Raw genomic sequence first — 20613 nt, 5'->3', positions numbered from 1 at the left:
AATTGCATCAAACAATCACACTGAGGTATTTATTCCTCAGTTTTTACCAGATGGTGTATGTGGGTTTCGCACTCTAGAAATCTTGATTAAATACAGTTTAGAAGACATCTAGTGGTGGCACCATTTATGATGTAGCTTTACGGTACAAGAAAAAAAGATAGAGTGAGAAATAGGCACAAAGATCTGAACATTTTATTGAGAAAATATTGCTAAGAAGAAAACAAACAAAGAAAAGAGGTATAAGATATTTCACATACCATTTCAATATTAGGAATAGAAGTTTAAAGAGAGAATAGATGAGATGTTGGAATTATAACCATTTTAGTAAACATAGTGATCATAATACTCCAAAAAGCAAAGCAAGTGCATGAGAATGCAGTGGACTTCCAGGTTGGAAGGCTGCAGGTAGTACTGAAATCAGCTTACATTATAATAAGAGGGAGCTTTGATGGGAATCTGCTGCTGAAAAACATGTGATGACTGAACTGCTTACAAGTTAGAAGTAAACATTATTATTACAGTGGTTTTGTCTACGTATAACTGCATTTTTAGTAGCTAAAATAAGAGAAGAATCTTGAACAAACAATTTCTCTCCGGGTTCAATCTCTCACTCCCTTCATGAGAGAAAAAATGAGATGGACTAGAACATTACATTTTTTTTTTCCAATTTCCAAACATAGTAACTCATTGGAAGCTATCAGGAGGATTATCGTCTGACAAGGGACTTGAGTTTTTTTTGTGCTTGTGTGTGGGTGTGTGTGTGTGTGTGATCTTATATATGTGAGGACTATGGACAACATCAAATACAGACATGGATCTCAAAGGGGTTGGCTGACATTTAGCAGTTATGCTCATCAGGGGAAAATGGCTAAGAAGTATCCAAAGGGTTTATCCTTCAAACCTGGGGAAAAATGATTAATATACACCCAGTTCATTTATTGGGTATTGGAGAACTTGTCTTCTTTTACCAATTTTAAGGATGGGCAAGTAAAAAGCATTCAGTTCAAAAATGCATCCCCAGTCAACTCTTACTTTCTGCAGCACATTGCTTTGTTTTATTTTCCCATGACTTCATTCTAATTTCTTTCTTATCTGATCATTGTCCTAAAGCCCAATAATATCTTTCTAATTGCTCATTTAAAAAGCAGGGTGGGGCTTCCCTGGTGGCGCAGTGGTTGAGAATCCGCCTGCCGATGCAGGAGACACGGGTTCGTGCCCTGGTCCGGGAAGATCCCACATGCCGCGGAGCAACTAAGCCCGTGAGCCATGGCCGCTGAGCCTGTGCGTCCGGAGCCTGTGCTCCGCAACGGGAGACGCCACAACAGTGAGAGGCCCGCATACCGCAAAAAAAAAAAAAAAAAAAAAAAAAAAAAAAAAAAAAAAAAAAAAAAAAAAGCAGGGTGAATTTTTCTGCCTTGAATCCTAATTCCATATATCTAAAAATGAGAAATTAAAATAAGTTTTCAAATTTACCTCAGAATGTTTCATTGGATTCAATATTTGCATTCTCTTTGTGGAAAAAAATCATTTTGTAGTAAATTGTTTTCTTTAGTGTTTAAACCATATTTGTAAGGACTGTAATAACATTATAAAGGATTTAGCTTTCATTTATTGGGTTAATTAACATGTCATAATAATTATTTTCAGATGCTGTTTGTAGGAAACATGCTTTCAGAGAACAGCCTTAATTTCTCTTATTCTGATATTTTAATAAAGAAACGGAGTTTTAAGTCACAGCTGCTATTTTCAACTTCAGTTCTAAAAAGCAGTTTTTGTAATATATTTTCCCAAGCTATATATCTGATACATAATCTCAATTTTAATTTTCATTTGGTCTATTTATTAAGTATAAAAAGATTGATTTTACTCATCTAAGAAATTCAAAGTAAATTAAATAGTATGAAATAAATGTTAAATAAAAAGTTTAAATTGTCTTACATATTATAACATTAATACATTGTAGAATTAGGAAACCATAAAGTAGTATTTTGTAATATGCTAATATTAAATTGTGTTCTAAAATATCATATTTTATGTAAAAATGGTGACAGAATATTTTTAAAATTCCTAAGAAATTATATTAACATAATAAAAAAATCATTGAATTTTGCTATAAGTGAAACTATGATATTGGATGATTTTGAAATTTGCATATTAGAAAAAATTTCTCTATCCTAGTTCAAGCGTTGAGTGAGTTTCTAGGAAGATAGTAGAGTATTTTAATTTTTGAGTCTAGATACAATATAAGCCTGAATAAAGACACTGCAGCGACAGTGTATTTAGAATACAATGGCTTAGTATATAATACATTAAGATTGTAGGACCTTTAATATGACAGTGATGACTGGATATAGGTTTAGGGAGAAATTTTCTAGAATAACTCTCACTTTTGGGGTAAAACTGGACTTATTACATTGTCATTAGCCCAAATACCCTCAACTAAATGTTTAAAGAGAAACCAATATTACTGTAGCAGGGAGGAAGGGAGACAGAGAAATCATTATGACTTTGGCTTTGAACTTGTTGAATGAGAGATTCTATGTGATCAGGTTGTAGTTGACAAATGTGTGTCAGAAATCAGGCCAAACCAAGAAATCAACCCAAACCAAGTTAATGATTATCTCGTTAACATTTTATTTACAAAATTATTATTTTAAACTGAGATTTTAAAATTTTACTCTTTGCTGTTTTCTAACATGAAGGTTTAATGCCATATATTTTAATCTAAAATTTTCATTAGGTATACTACTAATTTTAATAGATAGTGCTTACATTAATTTATGGTTTTGCAAGTTTTGTAAATAATTTGATTTTTAGCTTATGGTTTTTCAGTTTTTATATTTCTAATTAAATTCTGCATTGCTCACAATTTTTGATTCAAAAATTTATTAATAATTCAATTTATTGGATTTATACAGAATATTTTATATAACATTTAATTTTGGAATAAAATAAGAATTTTTGTATAAAGTTTCATAAATATAAGAAGTGTTTTTAAACAGAATATTTTCTTTTTTGGGTGAACAGTTTATTTAAATATTTATTCAATCAAGCTTACGAATATGTTTTTTTAAATGTCTTTACCTATTTTAGTGTATTTTAGATTTATTATTTCCTATCCAGTTCTACCCAGATTAAAATTTTCTATGAATATGAATATTTTTAAGCAATTATACAAGGTTCTGATTTATGTTTATAAACATAAATGTATATATACTATGTTACTAAGTATATATACAGGTTTATGACTGTTATATTCTCTATTCTTTATTTTAATGAATTATCATCCCTATCACAATTTTACCTCAATTTTGTCTTTAGTTACATTGCTATTCTAGAAATAAAAACTAAGAGGCTATTTATCAAAATATTGACTTTTGCAGATTCTTTTTATCTCTTCTCAAAGATGTTTAAATGTATTTTACACATATTCATTCTGTATATTGCCTCACCTTTTTGTTCTGTGGTTTCAGTGATTTGCTTGATTACAAAATTAACCACAATATCAATGTTCACTGAACACCTGCTCTGTGTCGGGCACTGCTCTTATGTGCAGTCAACCAAATCAAAAACCTTTGCTCCTATGAACTTATGTTCCAGTGTAGAAAACAGACAAGAAATGACACGGGCAATGAAAAAATAGAATATGCTTGATCATAATAAAAAAGAAGTGGAAACAAAAATCAGGGAAAGGAGATAAGAAGTGTCTATTATGGCATTGGGGGCTCCAAATTTAAGTAGGGTGGCTAAGACACTGCACGGAAAATATAATGTTTTAGAAAAGACCTACTCGTCTTGCTAAGGCAAGAGATATGCGAGGTAAAGTGCCCAATCAAAGGGCACAGAAAGCGCAAAGGCCTTGACGCAGGGAACAAGCCTGAAGTGGAACACAGTCAGTCACACGTAGCTTCCTTGCTGCTTTCCTTGTGTCTTTATTGGAAGCTCTTTTTTTTTTTTTTTTGCGGTGCGCGGGCCTCTCACTGCTGTGGCCTCTCCCGTTGCGGAGCACAGGCTCCAGACGCGCAGGCTCAGCGGCCATGGCTCACGGGCCCAGCCGCTCCGCGGCATGTGGGATCTTCCCAGACCGGGGCACGAACCCGCGTCCCCTGCATCGGCAGGCGGACTCTCAACCACTGTGCCACCAGGGAAGCCCTATTGGAAGCTCTTTAATACTGAATTCAGGTAGCTCAGTCGTAGAACTCAAACTAGCAAGGATTTGACATAGTCTCCTCAAAATCATCCAGATGTGGTGGGTATAGCTGTTCGATTTCACCATGAGCGATGTGGGCTCAGCTCTTGCTCACCAGCCTTGCCTTCAGAACGTCTTCCTTTTACCATCTGGGTTTTCTCTTTCTTCCTGTTGACCTAGCATATACATTTAACCTTTATTTATCACTTCAATCAATTTTGTTGACTATAAATTTATAGTAACATTTTCAACTTACTTTTCCACTTTAAAGTATTTTAAAACTTTTTCATAATATAGTTTTAATAACTACACATTAACCCATCACAGACATATCAAAATTTGCTTAAATTGTCATGTCATTGGCCATAATATGCACACAAGGGAAATAAATAAACCATTAAGAGCTCTTGAATTTTTAAAGGGCCCAGTAAAAACACTCCTTTAAGCTACCTGGGACACAAACGTAGGAGTCTGACTAATAGAGGAATAAGTGGCTATTTTTACTGATGAAATTGATATAAGGGTAAATCATTTTTACCCAGAGGGTAGGACTTTTGCCCTTAAGGTTACACAGGTCAGAAAACATTCTTTCTGCAGGTAAGAGATACCCAAAGAAATGGGAGAAGATGTATACTAAATTCTGCATACTAGTTCTCTTCTCCCGAAATCAACCACCAGGAAGTATAATGGGGCATTAAATCACATTAAATCATTAAAACGTGATTCTCTAGAGAACCTCCATCTACACAGAAATAGGAAGCCAGGGGAAAAGAACCTCCCTCCTACCCAGAGCCCATTGTTTAGGAATTGCGAGAGGTACTTTACATTAAAATGTCCCTACATTTATCCTATTGAGTAGTTTTTGCTCTGAATATTAATGAATACAGCAATTTAAATGACCAGAGTACTTAAACTGTTTAACATCAACACTCAGAATAATGGTAATTCCTGCAATTTCCTCAAGACCAATGAGTAAGTAGTTGAGTTTTGGATAGACAGTGTGATTTACACAGATTGGAAGGAAGAAATAAAGGAAACTACCTCAGATATAAAATCACTTTTCTTCTCTTAGGACAAAGAAAATTGATTACAGTTTGAGATAACAGTTTTTCCTGTTTCTTTTCTTCAGGTCTTGAAAAATCCCAGCTACCACTTTCAGCCACAGGATCAATATAAATTAAGAACTGAATAGAGAGAGATTTTGATTTTGATACACTTGTATCCCTGTTATTGTCTTTTTACGTACACATGCACCTTATTTTCATGTGCTTTGAGTTCCAGGATTTAACAAATAATGATCCAAGATGCCCAGTTAAATGTGAATGTTAGACATGTAATTTAAAAATAGAAGTACATCCCAAATATTTAGACAGATGTTCACTAAATCATGAACAATTATCTATTGTTACCATGTGTCACAAGCAATATTTGGGATATACTTATACTTAAAAAGCATAATATTTAATTAAAATTAAAATTTACCCAAGCAGCCCAGATTTTATCTACTAACTTGTATTAGGTCCACTGTTCACTTGTAATGGTCTGGAATTACACATGGAAATGGAAAAACCTTATTACACTTAAAAGTGTCTACACATTTAATCAAATACAGTACTTTCTTAACAAAGCCTGTAACTTTATAATAAGTTTCTAATAAATTTAATTTTAAAATAAGTTAAAACAATAGGAACTTTTTTTTTTTTTTTTTGCGGTACGCGGGCCTCTCACTGTTGTGGCCTCTCCAGTTGCGGAGCACAGGCTCCAGACGCGCAGGCCCAGCGGCCATGGCTCACGGGCCCAGCCGCTCCGTGGCATGCGACATCTTCCCGGACCGGGGCACGAACCCGTGTCCCCTACATCGGCAGGCGGACTCTCAACCACTGCGCCACCAGGGAAAGCCCATCAATAGGAACTTTTAATAGTACTTGTCTATTTTCCTAATCTGCATCTAATCAATGTCAGTATACTTTCCTATATTTTTATTAGAAAATAAAATAGCGTCTGCTTTGAGTGAACATTGACTCCAGCATACTACCTGTTCTGTCAAGCTTACTTTGCTAAGGTTTTATTATTTCCATGAAAAAATAAAGCCCCAAATCTCAGTTTAATCTTAACTGCCAGTTAACCAATATGTAACACAAAGTGTGCTATTAAGGTATAGGACATAATAGGAAATGATCAAAGATTGTTTCAGCTACAATGATAGAGTGAAAATATACTGTTACTAGTAACTTTCTGTTTACAATTTACTAACTTTTCCAGATAGTAAACTTTCTCAATAGTATATAAATGTATATCTACAAACATTTAGAAACAAAACAAAAATAACAAATCTGACCTCAAAAAAAAAAAGAAATCAGAGGCCGCCGCTATAGTGAGAGGCCCGCGCACCGCGATGAAGCGTGGCCCCCGCATGCCACAACTAGAGAAAGCCCTCGCACAGAAACGAAGACCCAACACAGCAAAAATAAATAAATAAATTTTTTTTTTAAAAAAATGCCTACGTGTGTTTTAGAGAAAACCAACATCTAATATCTCTGACTGATTAGAAATACTCCATTCTGACAGGGAAAAGTACTTGTTAAAGTTATTGTATTGAGACAAAATTTAATTAAATTAAACATAATGAATAAAAATTTAAATTCTTCCAGTATGTTTGTTATATGATACTCTCAACTAAAGACCATTTTTCCAAATATTAAATTTTAATAGGCGTATATTAAGCAAAAACATTGTTTATAGCTCCAACAAACTGTAGTCAGATGAAGGTCTTTTTAAGATTGATTTAACTGCAATGGCAGAGTGATCTGTTTTTCCATCAAAGTTCATAGGGAAACCAAAGAATAATAAGATATACTCTAAGTGCATCCAATAAACATGCCAAGCCAGCAAGGAATCATACTTTAAATATTGAGAAAGAAAAAGGAGATTATTTTTAGCAACTCCAATCTCACATTTCCATAATCTTAATAATCAGTTCAACTGAAAATTGAAGTTATACATGACACGTTTAAGAATTTCTACTGAGTTAAATTTGTCACAGTTTAAAAATGTTTTAACTTAACATGTTTAGAACATGACATTTCTTATTTTGATCTAGAGAACCATTGCTTTAACTTGAAAATATGTAGGAATTTTCAGAAGTCCTTTTCACTATAGAATAGTTTCTGAATTAAAATATTGTAATGTTAACTCTTTTTAATATAACTGTTCATCTTGCAAATTTATAGATGTTAAATTATCCCTTATTAATTTGGCTTGTGTCCAAGTGACAATACTTAGAGATATAATTTATACGATTTAATAGGCTTTATTAAATGCTGCTACAAACTCTTAATGGTACAATCTCAGGTTTAAATTAATCAATTTCGTGCATCTGAATGGAAAGATTAACTTCAGGCAATGGTTTTGTTAGGGACTAGACACCCAAGACAGTATCTTATTGTAATGACTCCAGTACCATTTCATAGAATACTTATGATTCATTACATCACACTACTCTGTGCTGAAACTTTGGAAGAGACAGATGAAATGGATAATTTTTCCAGAAAAGTCAAAAATACCGAGATCCACAAGTTAAAGGTTATAGTTAATCAGTGTTTCTCAGTGTTCTCATCATGTAGATTCCTTGGGTCAGGGCAGAATGGCAGATATCTTACAAGCCCTCAGTATGTGCTTCTGGGATGATGAATGAATGAATGAATGAGTGAAGTAACACATGCAGAATAAAAAACAAAAGCAGTATGATTTGCATAACAGAAAACATTTCTGTCAAATTAATACCCATGAGACAAATGTATTTTAAATATGGTTTATCTCAATTAATTTTACAAAGTATTTCACTTCTTTCAAGCCCCTACTGCCAGGCAATTTTTATTATTTATTCCTTCCATTCATATAGATTCTAATTATGAGGGGAAAAAACACAACAGTATATATTCTGTTCAGTTTTATACTATTTTTCTTCCTCCTTACATGTAAGAATAAATTATACTTTTCTAGTATCTAACATACACCAACTTAAAAAATATATAATGTATTCTAATGTGTATATTATTTGTGTTTAAAACGATTTTCCTGGCATTTATTTTTATTTTGGTTCATGAAAAAGATGACATAAATAATCATTAAAAATATCCTTAAGAATAATTTAAGATGAATAAATATGCTATCAATTATGGTGCTTTAACAAATGATACTCTATGAAATCCTACCGAACTGTACTGTCTACTAATACTACATGTGAATATAGTATTACAAACGAATTGTGTGCATGTGAGACACATATTTGCTCTTTAAAAGGCTCCCCTCTAAGGGCAGTATGTATCTTGGTTAAATATCTTCTTCTTGTTAAGATATTGGATGTCTGTCTACACTACACTTATAACACTGTTTTTTTATTCCATACCATCCTCAGAAGTAACTATTTATAATATGAATGTGTATTTTCATTGACTTTTTAAAAAGCATTTGTATTTCTCTACAGGTAACTCTTGGAAACGTACAGTATAATTGCTGTTACTTTGTTTATAAAAGTATTATCTTCTTTTTAACATAAATAACATGGTTCCCGAGGAAAATATATTTTTAAATATAAATTCAGCAACCTATGCTTTTTTAATCAACAAGTTTTCTCAGAGAATGTTACCTCCCAGAAGAATGAAATACCTCATTCTTTGTAGTATCTATTATTTTTACGACAGCTCTCTGCACAGATCCATCAGATTTTCCAAACTTTCAGCTATAAAAATATAGTTTTTACTAAATAATCTGAATTTACATAGTGTTATTACACTCCAAAGGCAAAATGATGCTTGCTGTGCTTACTTTTAAACAAATAACTGGTTATGCGTACTCATCTTTATTAATTACTGAAGGACGGTGTTAACAATGATCATCATTCTTTGATTACATACTATTTTCCAAGCATTATGGAATGTGGGTAAACATGTATAATTTCTTTTGATAACTCTCAAGAATCCTGAGAAATAGAAAAATTCTATTATATCAATATTGTAGATGAGAAAGCTGAGGATTCGAGATACTGTGGGACTTGCCGTTGGCCAAAGAACTCCTGAGCTACAAGAGGGCTATATATCCAGGCTCCCTATCCCCAAGGTCCTCGTGCTTAAAGATCGCACTATTTGCCTCAACTTTTGCAAATTTCACCCTGTTTTCTGAAACACTCGGTATAATTTTTCTTTTTAAATTGCAGTTTAGTATTAATAAAAGTATCGACCTTTCCCAAAACATGTGCTGTGCAGAGCTCAGGGCTCCCAGAGCATTATTATTCACTATTTCTCAGTCTTAAACAGAATATCATCTTAGTAGATTCCACGTATTATCTGTTAATGGAAATTCAAACCACTTCCAGACATTTGATACATCCCTTTTGATATGTTATACTAACTAGAATGTGTTGAAAAGCCTGCAGTGATATCCTTTACAGAGACTAATGTGTACTCTCATAAGAGAGTCAAAATGTCGGAGCTAAATGCCAGTCATTGTGTGGTCAGCAGCAGCGTTTAGTAATCAATCAATACTCAAACGAAAGCAGTTTTGAAATACGCATCACTGTGACTTATTATAGATTACACTGAGATTCAGTCATTCACTTGGAAGATCATTAAATAAATGGATCAGATACGCTGCCTGAAGTTCAACTTTCCTCTCCTGGGTAAAATTGGTTAGCACTGCAGAGAACAAAAATTCAGAGCCAAACTCAAATGCATAAGGAGTTCCAACTTCCAGATACTTAGTGACATATAGAAAGCACATTGGCAATTAACCCAATTTGCTTTCAGTTTTTAAAGGATAATTGTCAACAGTGAAATATATCTCTATACTCTTTTCATATTACTCTTAAGATCATAATAATCACTTTCAACCTATATTCCCAACATTTTCTTATGAAAATTTCCAGGGAAAATTTGATAGAATTTTACAGTAACCTTCCATAAATTTGCCGTCTAGATACTAGCACTAACATTTTCCTATATTGGCTTTATCTATCCTTCTTTCTACCCATCAATCACCAGTTCTTAATTCAGGATGTCATTCAAAGTAAATTGTGGCATCAATATAATTCCCCCTAAATATTTCCACAACACCATATACTTTTATGTGAAAAAATACAAAATGTTAATGTTATTTTGTTCACTTCTTCTTTAGGGAATGAGGTTTGTTTTTGTTTTTGTTTTTAAATTAAGCAGTTTTGGTACTGTTATCTATTCATCCCTTCAAATTAATGCAGCTATGCTGCTGTCATGATTTATAAGTAATAATGCTTGTAAAAAGGAAATGACTATTGTTTCTGGCCACGCAAAACGTGTCTAAATTAAAAACACGGTTGTATACTGGCGATGCCATCACCTTAGCTGCAGCTCAGTGGGCGAATTTAATTCATAAATCCTTCAGCAGTGCAGACTCAGACCTCATCTCTAAGCAGGCACATCCTTGTCATAGAAACCTTCTAATTACCTTCGTCAGCTGCAAGTGAGATGTTTATAGCAACAGACAAGAGTGTATGTCAGGGGTGCCCTGGCATTGTGGTGACCTTTTGGGGAGTAACACAGCAGACATAACTGATGGGGATCTCAGGCACTTCAGGTTTTCATCAAAAGAACTCTACTGGAGGCAGTTAAATAAAACATTACTGAACATGACAGATTAAAATGACTTCTTGCCTAAAAGAGACTTGTTGAATTAATAAGACCATGCTTTCCTATGGACCTTGTGCTTTCATTTTGAGAAAACTACTTTTTGTTGTTTGGGTTTCTCAGTGTGCCCCTTTTCATCCATTTCCAACCCTAAGAATACACTTTTACTTTTAGCTGGCCTAAAATGCTATCACCCATTCACTCATTTAATTAAATCCATGAAGCGATAGCCAGCCCCTTGTGCAAATCCACGTGAGAACCACTGTTAAGACAAAAACAAATTGCCTTTAATTGGGTCATAATTTTTACGATAACCACATAAGCAGTGGCACATAAAATCTTCAGTTAGAATTTACCTTTGCAGTACTGAGATGGCCAAAAATTTCCTTTGGTTTTTAAACTAAAAATAGAGGACACATTTTTCATTTTCACCAAGAACTTTATTGAACAACGTACTCAACATTTTGTTCCACTACCTTCGGCCATTTTTCAGGCAATTTCATAATACCATCTTCCCAAAACTTTGTATCTTTTTGAGCAAAGAACTGTTCCAGGTGCCTTTTACATTCTTCCAGGGAATTGACATTTTTTTTCCCCACTAAGAGCATTTTGTAAAGGCTGAAATAAATGGAAATCCGAAGGTGCAGTGTCTGGTGAATACAGCGGATGAAGCAGAACTTCCCAGCCAAGCTGTAACAGTTTTTGCCTGGTCATCAAATAAGCATGCAGCCTTGCGTTATCGTGATGGAAGATGATGCGTTTTCTGTTGACTACTTTCAGACGCTTTTGGTTGAGTGCTGCTTTCAGTTGGTTTAACTGGGAGCAGTACTTGTTGGAATTAATTGCTTGGTTTTCTGGAAAAATCTCATAATAGAGGACTCCCTTCCAATCCCACCATATACACAATATCTCCTCCTTTGGATGAAGACCAGCCTTTGGTGTGGTTGTTGATGGTACATTTTGCTTGCCCCACGATCTCTTCCATTCCACACTATTGTACAGTATCCACTTTACATCACCCATCACAATTTGTTTGAAAAACGGAACGTTTTCCTTATGTTTAAGTAGAGAATCGCATGAGGAAATGCAGTTAAGAAGTTTTTTTTGTTGTTGCTTAACTTGTGTGGGACCCAAACACCAAAGTGATTAACATAAACAAGTTGCTGTAAATGATTTTCAAGGCTTGAATTTTATATTTTGTGTATATTGGCTATCTCCCGCGTGGTATAACATTGATTGTTCTCAGTTAATGTCTCTATTTGATCACTATCAACTTCAACTGGTCTACCTAACTGTGGAGCATTGTGCAGTGAGAAATCTCCAGCACGAAACTTCACAGACCACTTTTGACACGTTCGATCAGCCACAGCACCTTCTCCATACACTGCACAAATCTTTTTCTGTGTTTCAGCAACACTTTTACCTTTCTTGAAATAATAAAGCACAATATGCCAGAAATGTTGCTTTTTATGTTCCATCTTCAATATTAAAATGGTTACACAAAAATTCACCAATTTTGATCTTTTTAAAAAATGCACGCTGATATGACAGCTGTCACAGTACAATGTAACAAAATTGTTTTGAATGAAATTAAAGACAACTAAGCACTACTGGAGCCATCTTATGGAAAAAACCCAACGAATATTTTGGCCAACCCAATAATTTGCAATTAGTCATTATAAGTAAAAACCGATGCCTGCATATAGAAACACTATTATTTTTCTTGATTACATAGGATGATTCTTTTTTAATGACAGTATTAATATCTGAAAACAATGTGTTTCAATTTTTTTTTCTTTTTCAGGGACTTTCCTATTGTTTAAATAATGCTATGAAAAAAAGATTAATTGTAAGATAATGTATAACTAGAGCCAAAATTATAAGTATGATAGCAGCTTAGGACAGCGCTTGATATATAGTAAGGGATTTATCAGTGTCAGTCGCTACTAATACTATCACTCTCACTCTTTTTCTACTAATTTTACAATGATAATAAAAATGATAATCATGATTTGGGGTGTGAGTTTGCAGATAAGGTTAGGAAAGGTGAGGTACACATCAGAGATGTAGACCACTGATTTGATGCTGGGGTTCCTGGTTGCTCATGGAAAATGTGAAATGATTAAGAGCATGACTTCCAACATTCAAACATAAAAAACTGTTTTGGTAAATAGGAGATACAATTACTCCTATTACAGAGTCATTGAAAAATATCTCCCATAAATTCTCACAAAAATAAATGGTGTTAATTATTAAACTATAATTAGTTTAACAATAATTTAGTAAACAGTAAGGTCAACAACATTTCATAAGTAAATATAAGCATCATGGGTCTATTCTTTTAAAATCCTTCAAATTTGGCCCATGACACTAATTATAGCTTAATAAAAATACTTCTGTGTTGGGCCTAACAATGTAATTGAAGTTAATAGTTTTCTGATTATCCGTATAAACTCGAATAGCTATTTTGAACATCTAATAAATGGATAAACTGCATATTCTTCATGAAATTGTCAATTGTCTGTAGTTTAAATTAAATCTGAGGTCACATGTAGCTCCTTATCACCATGGTGTTACATTCATGGAAAGGTCAGTCCAAAAAACAAAGGAGATGAAAAAACAAGTCTCCTGAAGGAAATTAAAATCAATGTAATTTGTAACACTCAGTCCTACTTTTTAAAGTCTCCTTTTTCCCCCCAGTGTATGCTGAACTAAAGTATTCCAGAAATTCTTGGTATTCATTCCTCACAATTTTATCCTCTATCTTAACACCCTTGGACATATCAAAAAGCATCACCAGGGGGCTTCCCTGGTGGCGCAGTGGTTGCGAGTCCGCCTGCCGATGCAGGGGACACGGGTTCGTGCCCCGGTCTGGGAAGATCCCACATGCCGCGGAGCGGCTGGGCCCGTGAGCCATGCCCGCTGAGCCTGCGCGTCCGGAGCCTGTGCTCCGCAACGTGAGAGGCCACAACAGTGAGAGGCCCGCGTACCGCCAAAAAAAAAAAAAAGCATCACCAGTAGTTGTAGCTGAAAGACCTTCCAACCACCAAGACCCATTCCACCCAGGGTTGAAGCTGCTAAACATTGATGCATTTCTGTAATGTAACTATGGTAATATCATTTACCACAATCCCTGGCATTCTTTGCCTATAAATTTTTCAGGATGACAATAATTACCCATACAGATCACCTGAAATATGAGTAATCAAAGGCCTCATCACAAAATTCATTTCCAAGAAAATCTAGTCTCTATATACTAGACATCAACAGCCTTGGCATACTCCCACCATTTGATGGCACAGCTAATATTTGCTAAAAACATCCTCCTCCTGGTGGTAACAGAAACACCAGAATATTCTGGAGAGGTATGCTTTCAGTTAGGGCCTGGTTAGCTAAATCAATAACCATAAATAACTTCCTTTACTAAAGTGCTTGTTACAGTGACAGACACATAAAATGTTCACTGACCTCTGGAAAAGAGAAAAGTTCTGGTCATATATGAACTCCACTGTCCCCAAACAGGTACTCTGTGAGACTTACACAGGTATATAAAGGCATGGACACTTAATACAAACACACACACACACACACAACGTAGATTGGTGGGAAAAGTCCATAAAAAGTCCAACTCCAATTTGAAAAGTCATGAGAGTTTTCAGACTTCCTAATTTATTAACCTCATATAAGACCACTAAGGTCTGAGTCTCCATTTGAAATACCAATTATAAAGAGTATATTATCTCAAAATGCAGTTTCCATAACAATGTGTTTCTTTAATGTCACACTGACTTTGTAATTGATTTCAAGAATCCAAATCTCTCATATGTAATTGTCCCTTAAGTCTTAAAATTTGAATCCAATTTTCAGCCTGTTATATTTAAAATTTACTCCTTGCTTAGGTCAAAGATGATGATTTTTTTATCGAAGGACCAATGGAGCATTCATAAAGTACATCTTAAACTTAAAATCTTAGAGGGTGAGCTATAGAATGAATCTCATATAAACTTTCATTGAAAGTAACAAGCCAGTAAAATAATATAGACTATAGTGTTTACATACATTTCTTAAACACATTAAAAGTCAGCTAGGATGGTATGCCTTTGGCTGAGAGCAGATGATAGGACTGCTGGCTTAGTTCCCTACTCCAGTGAGTCTGGAGGACGGTCTCTGAGCTTGCCTGCAGTCTCTGGTCAAGCTTCCTAGATGGGTGGGACCTGGTACCATATTCAGCAGAAGACAGGGATATGAATTAGTTTCCCTGCCCTGGCAGGGCAGCAGGGTGAGATCAGGGTCTGCACAGCTCATTGGTTTATAATGTTCGATCTTACTTTTGTAATAATGTTTTCCTCCAAATTCTTTCCTTTCCTGGAGTCAACTCCATCCTCACACCGGGACTTTGTGTCCTCACACCTATATAATTTTCTCATCATACCCTACAGATAAAAAACAAACCAAAAATCAAAAGCATATGGCAGCTCCATTCCCCTTGACCCTCCCTTGGGGATGGAAGCACTGGAAAGGGACAGCAGGGTCCCCTTGTCTGTTACAATTTCCTCTGCTCTAATTCCATTTCTTCCCAGATCTTCTGTCCTGCAACACCCTTAACTCCCCCAATGATCATTTGTCACCATTGGGCTTTTAAGGTTATTGAGAAACAGTGAGTAATGTTCTTGTCCAATAATTAGAATGTAAATATTCTGTTTTGGAATAACTGCAGACCAATAATGCTTTAGCTGCGAAACAAAACAAGCAGAATATACTCCAATAAAAATTAAAGAATGATTCAGACACTTAATATTTCACTAATGAACTAAATGATTCAGACATTAATAGTGAATATATTAGTTATATTTGCATGAACACATAAAGGTAAACATGTAGATATGTATGAACATAGCTGTATCTACTATATACATTATCAATTAGCATTTAAGAATGATGCTAGCTACACAGTAAAGGACATCTGAGGAGGATAACGACAGATGTTGTTCCAATACGGTTAAGAAGTTGGTTTGGTGGGGAAATACCTCCTGAACGGGTTTATACAGTTCAGGAAAATGTGTATCAATAAAATTTGTTTGAAGAACAGATAATTTTGCAATCCCCGAAATTTTTGATTGAGGAAAATTTAGATAAATGAATGTCTAAGCCAGGGAAAAAAGAAAAAGTACAGGGAAAGAAGGCATCATAATTAAGCAAATGATATCAGCCCTATTTATATATGTCAGAGAATGACAGGGACTAAGATAAACTGGTTATATTGTACCACATCTGAGCCCTCCTGAAGGATAAGAGAAGCACTAAAAGGTGGATATGGAAGAAAGATGTAACAAAAAAACAGAAAATTATAGCAAAGAAAATAAAGCAGAATGAAACAAACTCAAAGCCTAGAGTATTAAAATCTGAGGAGAGACAGCGTCTGACCACAAAGCCCTGGACTCAGTCTTCACCTGACCCAGAGTCATAAACAGTTGTATCAGATTATGAGACTGTTGAGGGTCTTTCTCCAACTGAAACAAAGTTGAGGTGATGGAGACAATGTCCTAAGAAGGCTCACCTCACAATAGGAACAGAATCGTGTCCTAGAAATGAAAATGAAAGCTTACAAGTGAGTTCTGATGCTGACACCAGAGAGGACCCATAATTAATTGAGCATTGGCGCCTTTTAAACAAGAAATACAATGGAAACCTGGAAATTAAGAGGGTTGCGTTACATAAATAGAAAAGAAAGTCATCTCAAGTGACTACCATGGCCAATTAAGTTTGCAAGAAGGCCGACATTTCTCAGATGCCATTTTTTAGACACCACCCTCTGAGATAAACCTCTAGCTCTTGTCACCATAGTTCCACTGTGCAATGGAAAATTTCTCCTAAATAAGGTGCGGTTCAAAGTAATGAACTCTTGAAACAGCAGAGGTGGAACGTCATCACGGTAAATGTGTGACCATGATTTTCTCCATCAATCCTTTTCCCATCATCTGCTGCTGAACATCTGTTATTGTCTTTGGTACCTCTAGGTACTCAATCCTGAAAGAACTTGAAATGACTGTTTTTAAATACTTGGCATTGTCTGTCTTCTAAATTTGGTTGTGTAGGCACCTTGTTACCCTTTTGTGTATCCTATTATTACTTTGGACTCTTTAAAAAAAAATGAAACACTGAAGAGCCTCAGCATTGAAATGATAGAGCTCCTGGTACCCCAGAAACATCACAGCCACTTCACTGGAAGACAATTCAGGTTTTCTGAAAGAAACAAATCAACTTAGACACTGAGAACCCCTCTAGCCTAGATAGATCAGACTATAACTCTGAGGAGGATTAATTTTGGACATTAATTTCTTTGAGCTTTATTTAAGTCACAGGAAAACATTCTATTTTGGACTTTGATTGGTATATATTACTATTTAAGCATCTTAATTTACATCTTTTTTTTGGATTTTAACTCACCACATGAATTTTACATTTGATTTCTGCTTGGTAATTTGATAAGAGGAGGATATTTATAATCAAATTCAGGATACCTAAATGTTGGTCCTTTATTATGAAACTTTTAAAATATTGACATTTGATCTCATTGTGAAGCTTTAAGGTAAATTGGACAAAATAGCTCAGAATAATTCATGATGAGGGTAGACTAGGAAATACTTAGCCTTGACTACAGAGTAGCATTAAAGAGAATTTAATCATTATACTTTTCTTATTCATTTTATAGTTTCTGTTATCAAACCAGAAAGCTACTGTATCTCCTGCCTCTAAATAGCATCACCTTTGGAAATGTATGTGTGTGTTGTGTTATTGCCTTAACAATTCTGTGATATGAAGCTATTTAGAGTTATGTGGCTTTAGAAAGAAAATGAACAATATTTACTAGTTTGAGAGATCCACAGAGACTTGCACCTGTAGATTATTTTAATCTCCTTTGAAAAAAACTACCCTGCCTAAGGTAAAGAATGGACTTTGGGTGATCATGCTGTGTCACTGTAGGTCCATCCATTGTAAAAAAAAGTACCACTCTGGTGGGGGATGTGGATCATATGGGGGAAGAGAAGGGATATGGGAAAGTTTTATAACCTCCTTTCCATTTTGCTCTTAATTTAAAACTGCCCTAAAAAATTGTCTTGAAAAAAATCCCACAATTTCATTGGTTATCTGTAGATGCATATCCCCTTTTTTGTGAAAAAAATAGTGTGTTCATCTCTAAATATAAACCACATGAGAAGAATCAATTAATAATGTATTTGTATACACATATGAACCATGATATAATATCTACATTAAATATTTCAATGGACTGCATTTGTTTCAACTCACCAGTGTTCACTCTAGCAATACTCTCCTAGCTGTTCTCTTTGCCTAAAATGATGGGATATCAGTTTGTCATGCTCTTTCACCTTCTTTAAATCTTTGCTGGAATTTTACCTTTTACATTTGACCAGTCATATTTAATACTGCCACCAATTCCAATTCCAATTGCACACTCCTGATCTCCCTTACTCTGCTCTACATTTTTTCTTTCCTACAGCACTTATCATTTCCTATTATGCCAGATATTTACTTATTTATTCTTTTTAATGATTATTGTATATTTGCCCATAAACATAAGCTCCATGAAAATGCAGATCTTTGTCTTCTCTTTCTTTCTCTGGTATAAAGTGAAGATCTAGAAGCATACAGTGCAGGTATTCAATAAATATTTGCCAACTGAATAAATGATGTAGATCTTTGCTTGCTGGACAGACTTACAACTCTCTGTGGGGGTCATAAGAAACATTCATCATGTGATTACTCTCTGATTCTCCATATGCATCTTCCTCCAAGCCTCCACAACAATTCTGTGTCCCATCCAAAGCAAATCCATAAAATGGCTACAAAAAATGCTTTCTCACTCCTGCTCCAGCCAGACTGATGATAGTTGGAGCATTTTTCTTTTAAACTAGAAGTTGGGTAATAAAGTTAGCTGTCTCTTAGACCTGGTGCCCCATTAATCAATGAATTAAGTTCTACTTATATTTAAGTTTCACATCCTCTGTGAATAATTATCTACATTTTCTTATATTCACAGGAAGTGTTTGGTGGTTTTTTCCTTTGTGCTATGTGCTTCTTTTATTTTTGCTTTTCATAACATATTATTGCTTACTTACTTTTATGTCTCCACAACTAGACTGTGAGTTCTTTGGAGACAAGTATTTTCATATTATTTTGGTATTCCCTCTACCAAGTGGAGAGCATGACACATAGAAATCATCCTTTAAATATTTATACAATATCTGAAAGATTTATTCAGGTGAATGCTTCATTCCTCTCATATAGTAATATCTATGAATTTTTAAATGTTTCTAATATCACTGTTAGCCACAAAAGTGTATTTAACACTTTATTATTTTTTTATTTCCCTTCATCACATTTTAAAACTAAAATTTTCTTCTCTTTCATGATATCATGATATCATGATACCATGATATCATGGCCATTATCTCCAAGTTCAACAGCCTGCTTCTTTCCCATTTGTGAGACAGAAGATTCATGAATAACCAGGAATATAAATGGCATGTGAGTAAACTCTGGTCTGATATTTTATAAACCTTATTTTGTTTCTTTCTTTTTTTTGTATCATCAGCATGTATAGTAAAAAATGTGGTTCTTGTCATAGTCAAGTGGAGAGAGAAGGAGCTGCTTGAAATTATGTACAGAATAGGGCCTGCTGCAGTTAGTTGATCTAAGGTGCAAAGTTGAATGAGAAAAATTAATATTTTCTATTTGGTGCATATTGTGAGAAAACTTCCAGAAATAATAGCTTCAAAATAAATGGAAATATACTTTTAAAACTAGAAAATATTTTTAAATGGAAATAAATTTACATGATAATGGTGATTAAAATATTGACTTCATTTTTTAAGAAACAGAAAGTAACAAAGGAATTAATGGCTGTATTGTACATATTATTAGTACTTTATAATATCTGTAAACATCTCCCAATTTATTCATATTCTAAACTACTTGAAGACAGTGATGCTGCAAGGATAATCTTTTAAATTTCATGTATCCTATTATCATGAGTTGAAGTAAATCTAATCTAATAATAATCTAAGTTAGTTTATTATCTCACACTCAAAAAGAAATTAAAATTTCAATTGGACATAAATACAAATAAATTAACATTCAGCTTTTATTATTATTATTTAGTTTAAGCTTTCATATATCTATGGAGATAAAGTATATTTTCCTTGTTTATTATTATAATGTACATTAAATGAATGATCCTGATCAGATAAATACAATAATACCATAGTTACTAATATTTGAGTCTCTTCATAAAAACGTAACTAGTGCATAGTAACAGCAAGATCTAAATGACAAACTTTTCAACAAATCTAGGTAAGAAGGTATCACCACAAACTCCAAAATAGAAGTGGGTGGGGACAAATTGTCAATAGCCAAAAAAACCAGCATAGTATATGACTCTTGTGCAGAAAAGGTGTAGAAAGTAGTGGGTTAGCTGAGAAATTTAAGAGCAAGAGAGCCCCAAAATAGCCATCTAGTATTCACTGGAGAGCCACAGGGCAAATTAGGAATAGCAGATGAAATGGAGGAGGTTTACGCTTTTTAAAGGAAGTTGAGGGCAAGTGGCTAATGGTAATTTAGAGGGACTGGAGTGGATTAGTGCTTATGAACCTTAGAAAGTGAGCTACCAGAGATACAGAGATCCCTTCAATACAGGGTCCCAAACTGAGAAGAAATTTCTGGGAGTGAATTAGAAATATGAGG

The sequence above is a fragment of the Kogia breviceps genome, chromosome 4, assembly GCF_026419965.1.
Source record: "Kogia breviceps isolate mKogBre1 chromosome 4, mKogBre1 haplotype 1, whole genome shotgun sequence".
NCBI lineage: Eukaryota > Metazoa > Chordata > Mammalia > Artiodactyla > Physeteridae > Kogia > Kogia breviceps.
Note: the sequence above shows the minus strand (reverse complement) of the source record.